Consider the following 12705-nt stretch of genomic DNA (forward strand, 5'->3'; position numbering starts at 1 on the left):
TCCCTTATCTCAGCAGTCTCACCTAGAAGTCTTAAATCTTGCCTTTCCTTACTCAGTGTATCATATAACATCACTTACTAACTTTGTAGTGCTTTGACCTGTAAAAGCCTAATGAAAGACAAATTTAAAATATATTCTTCAGTAACTCAGCATGATTCACTCTTACCTCCAAATTACAAGGAATGAGAGACTTATATTTTTGCAAAGTGGAAATTCGAAGCATAGCCAGGACAAGAAACTTCTGCTACAAAGCTAGGGATAAATCAACAAACCAAGGTTTGTCAAGAGAACCTCGTTCTCAAAAGGGTGAAAAAAAGTTAAACTTCAGAATTTCATTTCATCTTCTAAGTTTTGGCATAGCTTTTGAGGCAATCTGAATGCAATCTCTGCAGACGCAAAGTTCACAGACGTGACTGTCTGCAGAGGTGTATTAAAAGGTCAGTTATATTTGCTTTTGCACACAAATGGAAATTATTCCCATATGTATTTACTGGACTCTTTGACAATGGTATGGAATAGATCTGGCCAGTCAGAAGATTATTCAGCGTCTTTCAGTGTATCATATGCTTCCCTCAGAACCATTGTAAAATAGAGAAAGATTTCTGGATGAAGTATCTGAAGACACAGGAAATTTCTTCAAAGAATCTTATTCAATGGCTTCCTGGTGATCATGTCCTTACTGTGGCTCTGATTGCTCCTCTCTCCTATCAGATGGGTACTGAAGATAAAGTTGTGCTCAGTCACAGAGGCTGGCTTATTATTCCAGCTTTTGTTCAGGCAAAATGAACAATACTGACACAAACCTTCCAGCTAAGCCAGATATGGTAAAAGATCGAGATGCATCCACTGAACTTCACATCTCTTGACATTTACACAGGACAGCAAAAAACTCTGCTGCCTCAGGCCACTCTAAGGTACTTATTTGCAGAAGATAATTCTGTAGGCAAGGAACTGCACACCTCAAAATCATTGTCTTTTCAGGTTTCGGGTTTGTCATTTTACAAAAGATACAGTCCCATTGGAATTTCCACGTACAGCAATTCTGATACAAGAGAAATATCAAAATGATCAAAATGGTATTGAGGCAACTTATCTGACAAATTGGCTCAAAGTTGTAAATTATAATAAGGAGGGTCAAATCTTTCTCTCTACTGCCATGGACTTCAACAAGACTAGAGCTGTAACAGAGCAGGATTTGTGTCACTTAAGTGATACATACTTGAACATAAGTGATGGCCAAGTGTCACTTCTCTTAAGTAGATTTCATTGCTAGTAAATAATTAAAAACTCCCAAACCAATCCTGGCAGTTGTGCATTGCAGCATTCAGTGAACACGTTACCTCCACCTTATTGAATAATAACACAAATCAAACCCAAGAAATTTCTGGACAAAAATTTTCCTTCAGCTTACCCATAAGGAGGAGGTTTTGCTTTCCTCCATTTGAATCTGAGAGCAACTTAGTACCAAGGTGCTCCTTAAAGCAAGTTCAGCTACTCGTGTCGAAGGATTTTAAGAATCTGCCTTTAATTTATTGCTGGAAGAAGCAAGACTGTTGAACCTTAAGGCTTTTGCACACTGTGGAAGCTCATAAAGCCTTGAGAGCTTTGTCCACACACCCCACAATAAGTATGACTCATGGAATGCTATTCTTCTCTCAGTATGCAATAAAGAGAAATATTATTTATAGCAGCATACAAACTACTAAGAAACTGTTTTTCTTTGAAGTTTAGACATAGCAAGGGAACAATAATTTGGATAAACGGCAGTATTTACAATTTCTTTGAATTGGGGCCACACATGGTATCATGGCCAAATATGTGGTTACGATGAAGTATTCCAATTTCTCAAAATAGTTCTGACATCCACAAGTTCACTGAGGTCTAATATCTGATTGTTTTTGGCTCAGAAGTGACTTGAGCTCTAAAGTAATTTTAAGAGCACAAACAATGGAGCTGCTTCCTTGCCTTAGGGCTCTCACTTCCGTGCCTCACATTAGATCTTTACATACATCCTCAAAAAGGTCCTACAGTTCTCCAAAAATGTTCCTGGTTGGATTTGTTAAAAGCCTTCAGAACAAGCTTGTCTGTTCCCAGCAAAGTTTGTGGCAAGAGCTTGGTAAAACCCACTAGAGCAGGGAGTTGTAACAAGTTGTACATTACACGACTGCTAATGCTCTCATCAACTCTTCTCTGAGAACTTAAATCACGCAAAAAAATCTCTCACCAGCATTCATTTTTGCCCAGACTAAAGAGAGGAAAAAAAATCTTCCCAAAGATGAAATTTGAGGCACAATCAGCTGTAACAAAATGTTCTAGAATGGCGCTAGGTTTGTGGCAGACATTTTGTACAGAGGAAAACTGTGACTTTTTCTGAAGCTATAAGGAAGACCAGGAAGTCCCATCCTACCAAAAATAAGAGGGAATTGATCCTTTCACCTGTAGCAGTCAGAGGAGAAATGTACATACATACAGTTCCAAATAATGCAGCACCTTTCAACCTGAGCTATAATTTGCAGCCCAAAATATGAGCGTTTAAAGCCAGGCCCAAATAAATCAGTTTCAGGCCTTCTCTATTTAGGTTAAAGTTTCTCATGCCTGCAGCTAAGTAACATTTCAAGTCTAGTGATAGTTATGTACAAGACAAAATAGTGCAAAAACAGCCTACCCTCTGTGAAAAGGAAGATGGCAAAGGTCTATTGAGGAGCAGACACCAAAAAATGCATCAGATTCCCTCTCTCTATGACTTTGTTCATGCCCCAGGCTCCCCTAGTGAGCAAGGAAGAGAAGAGCCTTCATTGGTAGTCCTGCTAGGAAAATAACGTGCTAGTTGTACTCCTGGAGCAAAATGTCTTCTCCAGCAGCTGTTCACTGAAAAAAAATTCATTTGTGCTTCAGAGTTTAGATAAAAAATTCAAAAATGTGCATACTTTTGTCTTCCCTACCTTCCTGGCATGGTGTGGATCCATGCAACATCCACAGACCCTGAGAGCAGGTGACCTTTCCCCTTATAAACAGAATATTGCCACAAGATTTTGCGCTTCCCATGTTTTCATTCAGTACAACAATACAGGAATCAAATGCAATAAAAAGCAGTCGTTGAAGCATATTCTGAAACACCACCTGGGTTGAAGGAATAACCGTCACACTTTGCACAAAATTCAGAAGGGCATTTGGGTTCCTGCTGTAACCAGAAGTTGTATTTTAATCATTACAGAACATGATATGCCTGAGACAACCATGCAAGAGCCACATAACAGCCAGTAATTTTCCTCAGGTCGTGTCAGGCAAAAAGTACCATGGTTTCTTTTCTCCCCATCTGATTTTATGCCCCAGAAAGCTGTTGTCTGGCCTTTCTTGTCCCCGTGATATATTGCATCAGTCTGCTGGTTCCCACAAGTTCATATTTAAAGAGCTTCTGTTCACTTATGTCTGCCTTGTAAAAGATCTCTTGCGTTGTTTTTCTCCCCACCCCCTTTAAGAGCAATAAACATTCTGCTAAGGAAAAGCTTTAGCATCAATCAGATTTCAGTGCTGATTAGAGGGGAGGTACTCTGGCTGCATTTGAAATGGGCCTCTTTGGACTGTTTTTGCTTCTAAAATTAGCTGGGCCATTTCCCGAGAGAAGCCTGGGGATAGATGCAGACATCCCCCCTGGCCAGCACGCTGGAGCTGTGCTGGAAAGCACAGGCAGGGAACTGCAGAGCTGCTCAGAGTGGCCAGGAGAGCTGGGAAGCTGCTCTCCTCCTGGCTCTGGCTGCCAAACCCAACCTGCAGGTCGCTGCTTCAAACCCTGAGTGTCTGAGGCACCAAGGGAAGGCCTGAAACTGCAGCCAGGGACAAAACCCCACTCAGCTCCAGCCTCTGCAGAGCCAGGGCTGTTATTATTTACACCAGGACTTGCTCTCCCCTTGCTTCACTGCTGAGCAGTCACAACAACATTTCTGCCAGCAGCAAGGTCTGCGTTTCCCAGAGATACCCTGGGAGCAATACTGCAGAAAGGCAAAGGTAGCAATTCCTAAAAAATGTTTCCTGTCCTCATGCACAAAAAGATTCTCTACATGATTTTCCAGGAGCTGTTGAATTCAGCCAATTCAATGGAAATCAGTAAAACAAGATTTGGACGAAAGTTCCAATACCCGCACTGTAAGTAATGAACATATCTGTGTCAGAATCTGTGCAGGCCCTATTTAGACAGGTTCACACCCTGACAGTAGGACAAAGATAAAAATATGTTACAGTCACTTTTGCAAGACACGCTCGCTGGTCTCTCTTTGCCGGGGTTTGAGCCAGCCCCTCTTACGAAACAGGAGACAAACGCTTGCTTCAGGTCACAGTGCTGTGAGTGGAGGGCAAGGGATTAAACAGAAGACGTTCCCTTTTAAAATAAAGAACTGGAAAAGCATGTGCTGTTATGGACAGCTCTGTAACGGTGCACTGAGCATGGATATTTGTCACCCTGAAAATTAAACCTTCTGATAATGTTTTCATAGTTTTAGTTACTTTCCCATGGAAGTCCTATAATAATGTGATAAGTTATCACATTCCTTCTAAGGATGATGTGTTTTGATGGACGTTTCTCATGACCAGTGTGCTTGGGAAGGTGGTAACTTAATTATCCAATTGCTGGTTATTGTTGAGAATCTATAAATACTGGAGTCAGAGAATAAAGGCACGTTTTTTTGTTCTGACATTGAGAGTGTTGGTGTGAATCATTTTGTGTCCTTTAGCGACAGATATTTAGACTAAATGGAGTTTCTGACAACAGCTCAGAAGAAGAAGAGTAAGACAGTGACTGCTTTCGAGGTTCTGCTCTAGCAGTACTTACCAACAGAAATCAAGTTGTAACAGAATGGGTGGTCTATCTAAAATGAGCGTATAGATTTTTATCAAAAATGTACTGCATAAATAGAGAAGATCTTTAGTAACCAAGTGAAGGCAGCGTTAAAAAAAAGAGACTCAGCCTGGGTTCCCAGAGAACCAATACTATAAATCCTGGGCATCCCCTTGAAGTAGGGTAACTTGGCAATCCTGTGAGAAGCACCTCCAGGTTTTTAGACAAAGTTTGGGATGAAAGAAAGAGGCTGGAGATCACTTGCTCTTCTGTTTCTTTCTTCTTCCTGACCCATTAGTTAGAAGATTTCAACTTTAACTTTCAGGATTTTTTTTTTGTTCAAGATTGTAATAAATGGAATTGATTCCTGCTAACTGAATTGTAACTGTTATTAAAGTTATTATTAGAGGCAAGCAAAAGAACCAGTGTTCCAAGGCAGATGCACCCCTTTGCAGATGTTACATGTTAAAATTGAGGTACAGGATGGAGTTTGGAAGATCAGTGATGTCCCAAGATGAAAATGGCCTTGAGATGGACAAAATTAGAACGACTTTGGGCATTGGGCCTAAAACCCAGTAATTATCAGACTAATGAGTAGATTTGCATAACACAACGCTCAGTAAGCACGTGCAAACCTGTAAGGTAATCCAAAGGACAATGAGGAAGAGGAGAAGCCTTCTCCAAAAGACCCCAAAAGAAGACTGGAGACCCCCTAACAACAAGTGAGGCATGTGCTGTGAGGAAAAGTGACGAAAAGTCAGAAAAATGGGAAATAGGAGGAAACTGACAGGAAGCATGAATGAATATGTATAAGCACACAGTATATGAGTTTAGCTTGAGGTGTTTTGTTTTGTACCTGAGGCAGGGTGGGGAACCCCCTCCATACCCCGGTCGGTTTTGCTTATGCTTTAATCATACTCAATTACAGGAAAATTATATACATAAATTGTAATTTTTTACTAAATTGTATTCTTTTACTAAACTGTATTCTTTTATACCAAATCACTATTCAATTTACTAAATTGCATTCATTTTTAATGAAACTGTTATTAACTCAAAGGACCTAGTTGTCAAAATTCCAATTTCATTTATAAAAAAGATCAAAATTAAGATTAGAAAGAGAGGGAGGAGCATCCCTTTGTAGTTTTGTTACTGTCTTTACGCACCTGAGGTTTGATTTACACAAACTAATGTTTACATGCAAGCATATGGAACAGTCAAAACCGGTTTAAAAACAACAAATTGAAAAAAAATAATACACCTACATATACACTAGGAATATTCCCACTCCTGTATTTCATAGATTCAATAGTAACATGCAATGATAATATTCATACCAGAACTGCTTCTGCTCTTGTTCTATCTGAATTTGTTGACCCAAAAATGGCAATGGGAGGAAACAAAAATTAATAAAAAAAGGTAAAATTTTGCTTTCAGGAGCTTCACTATATTTTCTTCCCACAATTACATAAACAAATGGGAACTAGTGCTGCTGCAGACTGATTTCACATCATTGAGTGCAGAGGGGATAAATCAATTGGTGCTGAGATTTTTGCACCCCGTTGGTAACTTCCTTTGCTAAATTTGTATCACATCTTTTGTGCCACCTCTATTAGGCCTTAACTGGAGCCTACCAGAGGCTCCACCGAACTATCAGCTAGAAAGGACTCCTTTTGAATGTACCTATTCAAATTAAATGCTATAAAATAGAATTTTCCAGTCCTTTCAGGAAGGGGAAAACTGGTATTTCCAAATTAAAACGTATCGTAGCTTCTTAACTCAGGTAATTTTTTTTCCTGCTGAAATGAAATAAAAGTTGAAAGTTCTCATAACTGTTTTTTGGCAGATACACTAAGGATTGCGTGAGCTAAACCCTCCAGCAACAACAACCATAACTCAAGTACTCACAGTTAAGCTCCAGTTCCAATTCCTCAAGAGCTCTAAGGCAGATGTTAGTTTGAAGTCTGTGAATGGCATTTGAAACCCTTGTATTTCTCCATATCCAAAGCTAACTTTGCAAAAGGAATGTTATTTTGGACAGAAAACAAATGAAACCTCATGTGAGCTATGCATACCAATGCAAATAGGATGATTACACTTGAAATGTCACTAAAATACATTTGGTATTTTCTCCATTTGCATGTGGAATAATGAAGGTTCGTGGTGTTTGTAGGGCATACAGGTGTTCAAACTCAGAACAGATGTTGAGAAACAATGCAGTGACTGACAAGCAATAATGCTTTTCTATGACAATGGATATCTTATCTTGCCACGAGATTTTTTCCTTTCCTTTTTTGTTTTTTTGATGGGAGGAGAAGCTTTCATAAGTGATAACATATCAAAATAATATCAATATTTATGTAGTATCTTAAATGCAAATTAAAGGTTGATGAGGAAAAAAGTTATTTCATCATACTGCTCACCAAGACAGTGATATTGACCATTATAGGCCAGATTTTTTTTAATCTATGTAAATACACACTGACATAACTATTTGAGAACACAAAATGTAATGTCTGCATTATGATTATTTATTTGTCATAAATAATCAACAAAATAAAGATTAAAAGAGAGAAAACTGCATTAAAAAACCCAAAGAGAACCAGAAAGCCATTAGTTGCAGGTCTTGAGGCAGAAATAGGGTGCTGCTGCAGGGGTGATTTTTTTCAATCCTGTTAAGGATTTAGACAGTGTTTTAACTATAGGCATGACTGCTCTCTTTAATAATTTGTAGGTTTCAAGGACTTGTAGAAAGAAAAAGATGCAAGCAAAATGGATCATAAGACAATTGATGCAACTGAACATGAGCATAAACATCCTCATTTAATGAACTTCCAAAAATAAAAGGTAAGGGTGATTTTAGTCTAATTGAGCTAATATTAACTAATATTAAGTTCTAGGAGCTTATAATTAATTTAATGTACTCTCTAAATCACTGCATATAAGACTTCCCTACCCCAGAAGGACTATTGCCAGCAGCTTCCTTATTATGATTCGCTCCAATTGCAATTAAAACTCTTTTTTTTTTTTCTCTGAATGCTTAAAGCCAAACCACATTATGCTCTGTAAATTAGAAAGCAATTATAAACAGCACTCATCCTCTTGTAGCCTAGAACAAGCAAATCCCACATGCTGCAGCAATGCCTTGTGGAGACTGGGCATGAGAACATCAAGCAGGGACTGAAGAGCAGTTGAGGGCAGTCCTGGCGTCACCCAGAGCACTCCTGCTGTGTGCACTGATCCTCCCCACTGCTGTCACTGCAGAGACGTGGCTCCCAAAGCAGCACATCACGTAAAATGTGTGTCGCCAAGGAAAACACCCAAAACGGCTGAGGGCAGTGATTTTCAGAGACACTCATGCCATCCAACTCTCCACTAATGAATCTGAGAGTTTAGGTCTGTATCTTTTAGTCAGGTCTCTCTACTCCAGTAAAATGCTCAGTCCTACAACACTGAGGAGGAACTCAGTGTCCAAAACACATCAAGAAGATGGAAACCCCTACTGGCGGTCCATAACCCACCCCCAGTGTAGTATCACAAAGAGTGGCGCTGTGTGCAGAGTCCAGAGCAGACCTCATGAGCACGATCCCACCATTTTCACTCCAAACAAGAACAGGATTTACACTCTTCTTCTAAAGCTGTGCCGAGAAAGAGAGCAGTGGTGGTGCTTACCTGCTCCATAACCTCCACATGGGTAAGGGATTCTCCAAGGAAGAAAGCAAAAATCCTCTCCTTTTTCCACAGGAACTGGGTGTAGCATAACAGGAGGGGCAGATGTACCTTCATCTAGATAAAGGCAGAAAATAACAGCACAATAAAAGCCCAGAAACACTGCCCACCCTGTAAGCACCAAAGTGCTTTCTACAGCAATTTCTGCTGGCTCCAGTTTCTGCATTTTCACTCCAATTAACCACAATAAATTACAGTTACAATGTAGCCAGCTTAAAATATGCAGGTACAGCCTGAAAACATGAAGAGCAAACATCTAGAGAGGATCCAATGCTATCAGCTCTGTTTTCTCATCCTTTAGGAATAAAAAGCACTCACTGAAGTCAGGGTGTTCTGAAGGCACCTACAAACCAGAAGAGGCTCCACTGCAGGAGAATATCCAGACCTGGCGCTCCCCCGCCTGGCTGAGGGGAAAGGAAAAGTCTCCTCTCTGCAGCAAACTCATCCTCCCAGGCTCCTGACGTGCCCAGTTGTACATGGCATCCAAGAAATGGGGTTCTCAAGTTTAAAAACCCGTTACTGCATGTTTTATCCTCTAGGAAACAAAACCACAAAAGCATACATTAGGACTGGATTAATTAATTAGTCCTTCATGCAAAGCAGATTAGTCTAATATTTTGTAATTTTGCAATTTTAGTCTTTGCACCTATAAATATTACTAAACTGTTTATCTCCAACCTCTTTCTATTGGGAACTCATAAAATTGATGTATTTTGCCTGGCCATACTACAAAAGAAAAACAGGTCAGGAAAGCAATGACAAGAGAAACAAAGAATAAGTGTAGATAAATATGAGGAATAGGAACAGTACATACAAGATTTTCTATTAGTTCAACGGATGGTTTAGCAGAAAAATTGTGACCACAAACACTGAGAGCTTACAGTAAAATATAAAACCTCTTATAAATAATGGACTAGGAACAATATGAACTGAAGCCCAGACTAAATTAAACATCTTGCTTCTAATTCATCACTCTCTCACAGCCGTTCTGAACTTACTTTTGCTTACAGTGTGAAAGAAAATGTTGAAGGTATATCTCACCCTCTGCAATTAAGACACCACGATCTCACATTTGGAAACTATTTAGAAATACAGTGAGCAGTTCCTCAGAGACAAGATCTAATCAAAAACATATAAACAATAAACAATAAAGGCATGAACCTTTCTACCTGTCTACGGGAGCTGTGTATGTAAGAAATCTGACTTAAGCAGGACTGTTCACATGCACAGACTTTCAGAACTAAGAATAAGTCGAACTCTACGAAAAAAGCACTCTTCATACACTAAAGTTTTAAATACCTCATGACCCTGTTGTCCCTGAATTGTAAGGGTTTGAACCGAGATAAAAATCCTCCTTTCCCCATCATTCGAGAGATTTGAGGGAAACCTCTCACTTTCTGCTGTTGTAGGGGATTAAATTGAATTAGGGGAGGACACATTTATTTGCCATTGCACTGGTTTAAGGTGAACACCCCCTGTTGCCTCAGTTTCCGGGGTTCAATTGACGGGAACACCGGCTTTTCCAGCATTAGGCGGGTTCACATGGAGCCGTGCCGCTGCTTTTGAGAGCGCTTCTGCCCCCTTACACTCCTGCAGGGCAGCGCTCCTGGCATTCCCCGGGGAATTGCTGACGTGCAGCGGGAATTTGGCGGCTGGGCAGCCCCCAGGGAGCGACAGAGCCGTGTGGAGGCGAGGCGAGCTCTGCCGGGCCGGCAGGCGGGAGCCGCGGCGCGGAGCTCTGTCCGTCCCGGCCGCTCCGCCCGCTCCGGGCGCGGGGCTCGGGCACCGCGGGGCCCCTTCGGGCCGGTCCCGGTGCCGCTGGGCGGGCCGGGCTCTCCCGGGGCCGGGAGCGCGGGGCCGCCCCCGGGTGCCGAGAGCCGCCGCTGCCGGGGCTCGCGTGGCTCCCCCGGTCCCCCCGCACCTGGAGCGGCGCCAGCCCGGGAGCGAGTCCCGGCTGTGCAAACCCCCGCTCTGTCACCCCTGGAGCCGCCGCACCCCTCAGGGGAGAGAGCATCCCCGGGCTTCCCCTTCCCCCGCCTGCGCAGCTCCGGGGCTCCTGCGGATCCAGCGGGGCTGGGAGGAGCCCCTCGGCCGGGCCGGGCACGCTTCCACTCGGGCCGCTTCTGCAACACCTTCCAGGTGAGATGCTCCCCCTCCCCCTGCAACTCACGCTCTGGAATGGCAAAACCTCTTTTTATAAAACTCAGCTCCGTATTTTCCTCTGTATTTCCAGATCACAGGAGCTACTGAGCTTGAGAGGGATCCTAAAATACAACTCTCGAGTAAACGGCCCGTGTGAGAATTGAACTCACAATCCAGCCATTCCTGGGATTCTGCTCCAATCAACTGAGCTAATCTGGGCTTGAACCTACCTAGGAAGGGAGTTTTCCCTAAATCCCGGCTCTCTGGGGCTGCCTTTCCTGCTGGAATATGGTGAGGAGAAATCCCGGGGAGTGTGGGATGCCCCCAAGAAGTTCGAGACTTTGGGGCTGAAATTCCATTTACAAAGAAGCATCCCCTGATGGGACAGCAATAAAATAAATAACTGCAATAAATAAATAAAGTAAAATCCACGTATTTTGCGTATTTTACGCATTTTGCGTATTTTACGCATTTTATTTTTTTAACGAGTTTTTTCCCATTCCCATTCCTCTTTTAACGAGCTTTTTTTTTCCCACCCACTTTCCCAGCATTTTAAATTTACCCCACCAAGCTTCTCCCGTGTCGAGAACCCTGTGCCTTCCCACCGTGGGCACCAGCTACATCAACTCCTCGCTGATCCAGGACCACAGGCATCCATTCCACATGACACCCGTGCCTTACGACCTGCAGGATGAGTTCTGAACAGCCCCCAAGCACTAAAAATAATTTTAAAAATCAAGATAATGATTTTCTGCTGAACAGAATTTGAGGTTTCAGCAGCATTAGGTTGGTTTCGTTGTGAAAGAAGCGAAAAAAAATGGAGAAACAGAAATTGTCTTCTGTTTGGAGAGGCTGAATTTTGGGGGGGTTTTTGTGTCTCTCGACCGGTTTAGATTGTCACCTGACAGGAAAGGGGAGAAATCTAAACCTGTCCAGAGGTTTAGGTTTTAACGTTCTTAACTTTGTGGTACACCTTGTAACCAACATTACACTGCAACACCAACGTTACATCGTAACACAGACCTTGCTTTAAAATGGTTTTTCTTCATAACAGGTAAGTTGGGGAGAATGAAATCCTGTCGCAAACGCTTTTCCGAGCAGGATTTGCTGCGTAGGAAGTGGCACGGCGGCGTTGTCTGATCGCAAGAGTGGGATCAGGCACAGCAAAAAGAAACTTTTTGGGGAGCCAGGGGTTAAACTCACTGGCTGAAGGTGCAGTTTGGTCCCTTTTCCTCCAAAAAGAAATGGAGGTGGGACGTCTCCCTGGCCTTTCTGCTCTTCCAAGAAGGGAATTTGCACAAAAACTGCACAAAAATTACACGGAAAGTCAAGGGATGCAGAGCTCCTTTTTGGGAGGGGGTCTAGTCCTAGAAGGGCTTCCAATAAAGCAGGGTGCTGCTGTCCAGGGCAGTTGGAGTTGTTCTGTGCCTTCTTTGGGGGTGAGGAGCAAAGGCTGAGGGGGACGGGGTGGGGACTGGGGGGCTCCCATGTCCCTTGGGGCACGCCGAGGTCCCCGGCAGAGGGAGGCAGGCGCTGCGCTGGAGGAGCAAGGTGAGCGGGGAATGGGGAGGGCTCGTGCCGGGTACCCTTGCCCAGAGGGGACCCCGAGCTGCCAGGAAATTCCCTGGGAGGGCTGGATGCAGAATCCAAAAACCTGTGGAGTTGTTCTGGTTTTTACGGTAGGCATTGGCAAGGAACAGGAATGGATCTCTCTAAATTCCCTTGGAAAGAAACCCCCTCTCTGTGCACGCCGTCTTTAGGGTTTTGTTATGTCAGGAATGGCTTAGTAAGAAAGTGGCTTTTGTTTTTCCACCTCTTACTTCCCTGTAAAAAGTGAGTGTATAAAACACATCTGTGCATCCATGAGGTACTAAAATGCACCGAGAGAAATTTCTGTGCCTAAGTTCCATAGTGACGAGCGCGTTCTGCACTCGGGGTTCACCAGGGCTTTATATTTTTGTCATTCTGACCTGTCAGCTGAATGAATGGGTAGAGTTTCAAAG

General features: G+C 42.7%; 1 long non-coding RNA gene across 1 annotated transcript; it reads left to right on the forward strand.

The window, feature by feature from the left end:
* The first annotated feature begins 10424 nt into the window (after nt 1-10424).
* Nucleotides 10425-12145, forward strand: LOC131580881 (uncharacterized). The gene is made up of 3 exons (XR_009277980.1): nt 10425-10699; nt 10794-10993; nt 11251-12145. It is a non-coding gene; the product is annotated as an uncharacterized LOC131580881 (long non-coding RNA).
* The last annotated feature ends 560 nt before the right edge of the window (nt 12146-12705 follow it).

The sequence above is a fragment of the Poecile atricapillus genome, chromosome 7, assembly GCF_030490865.1.
Source record: "Poecile atricapillus isolate bPoeAtr1 chromosome 7, bPoeAtr1.hap1, whole genome shotgun sequence".
In the NCBI taxonomy this organism is placed as follows: domain Eukaryota; kingdom Metazoa; phylum Chordata; class Aves; order Passeriformes; family Paridae; genus Poecile; species Poecile atricapillus.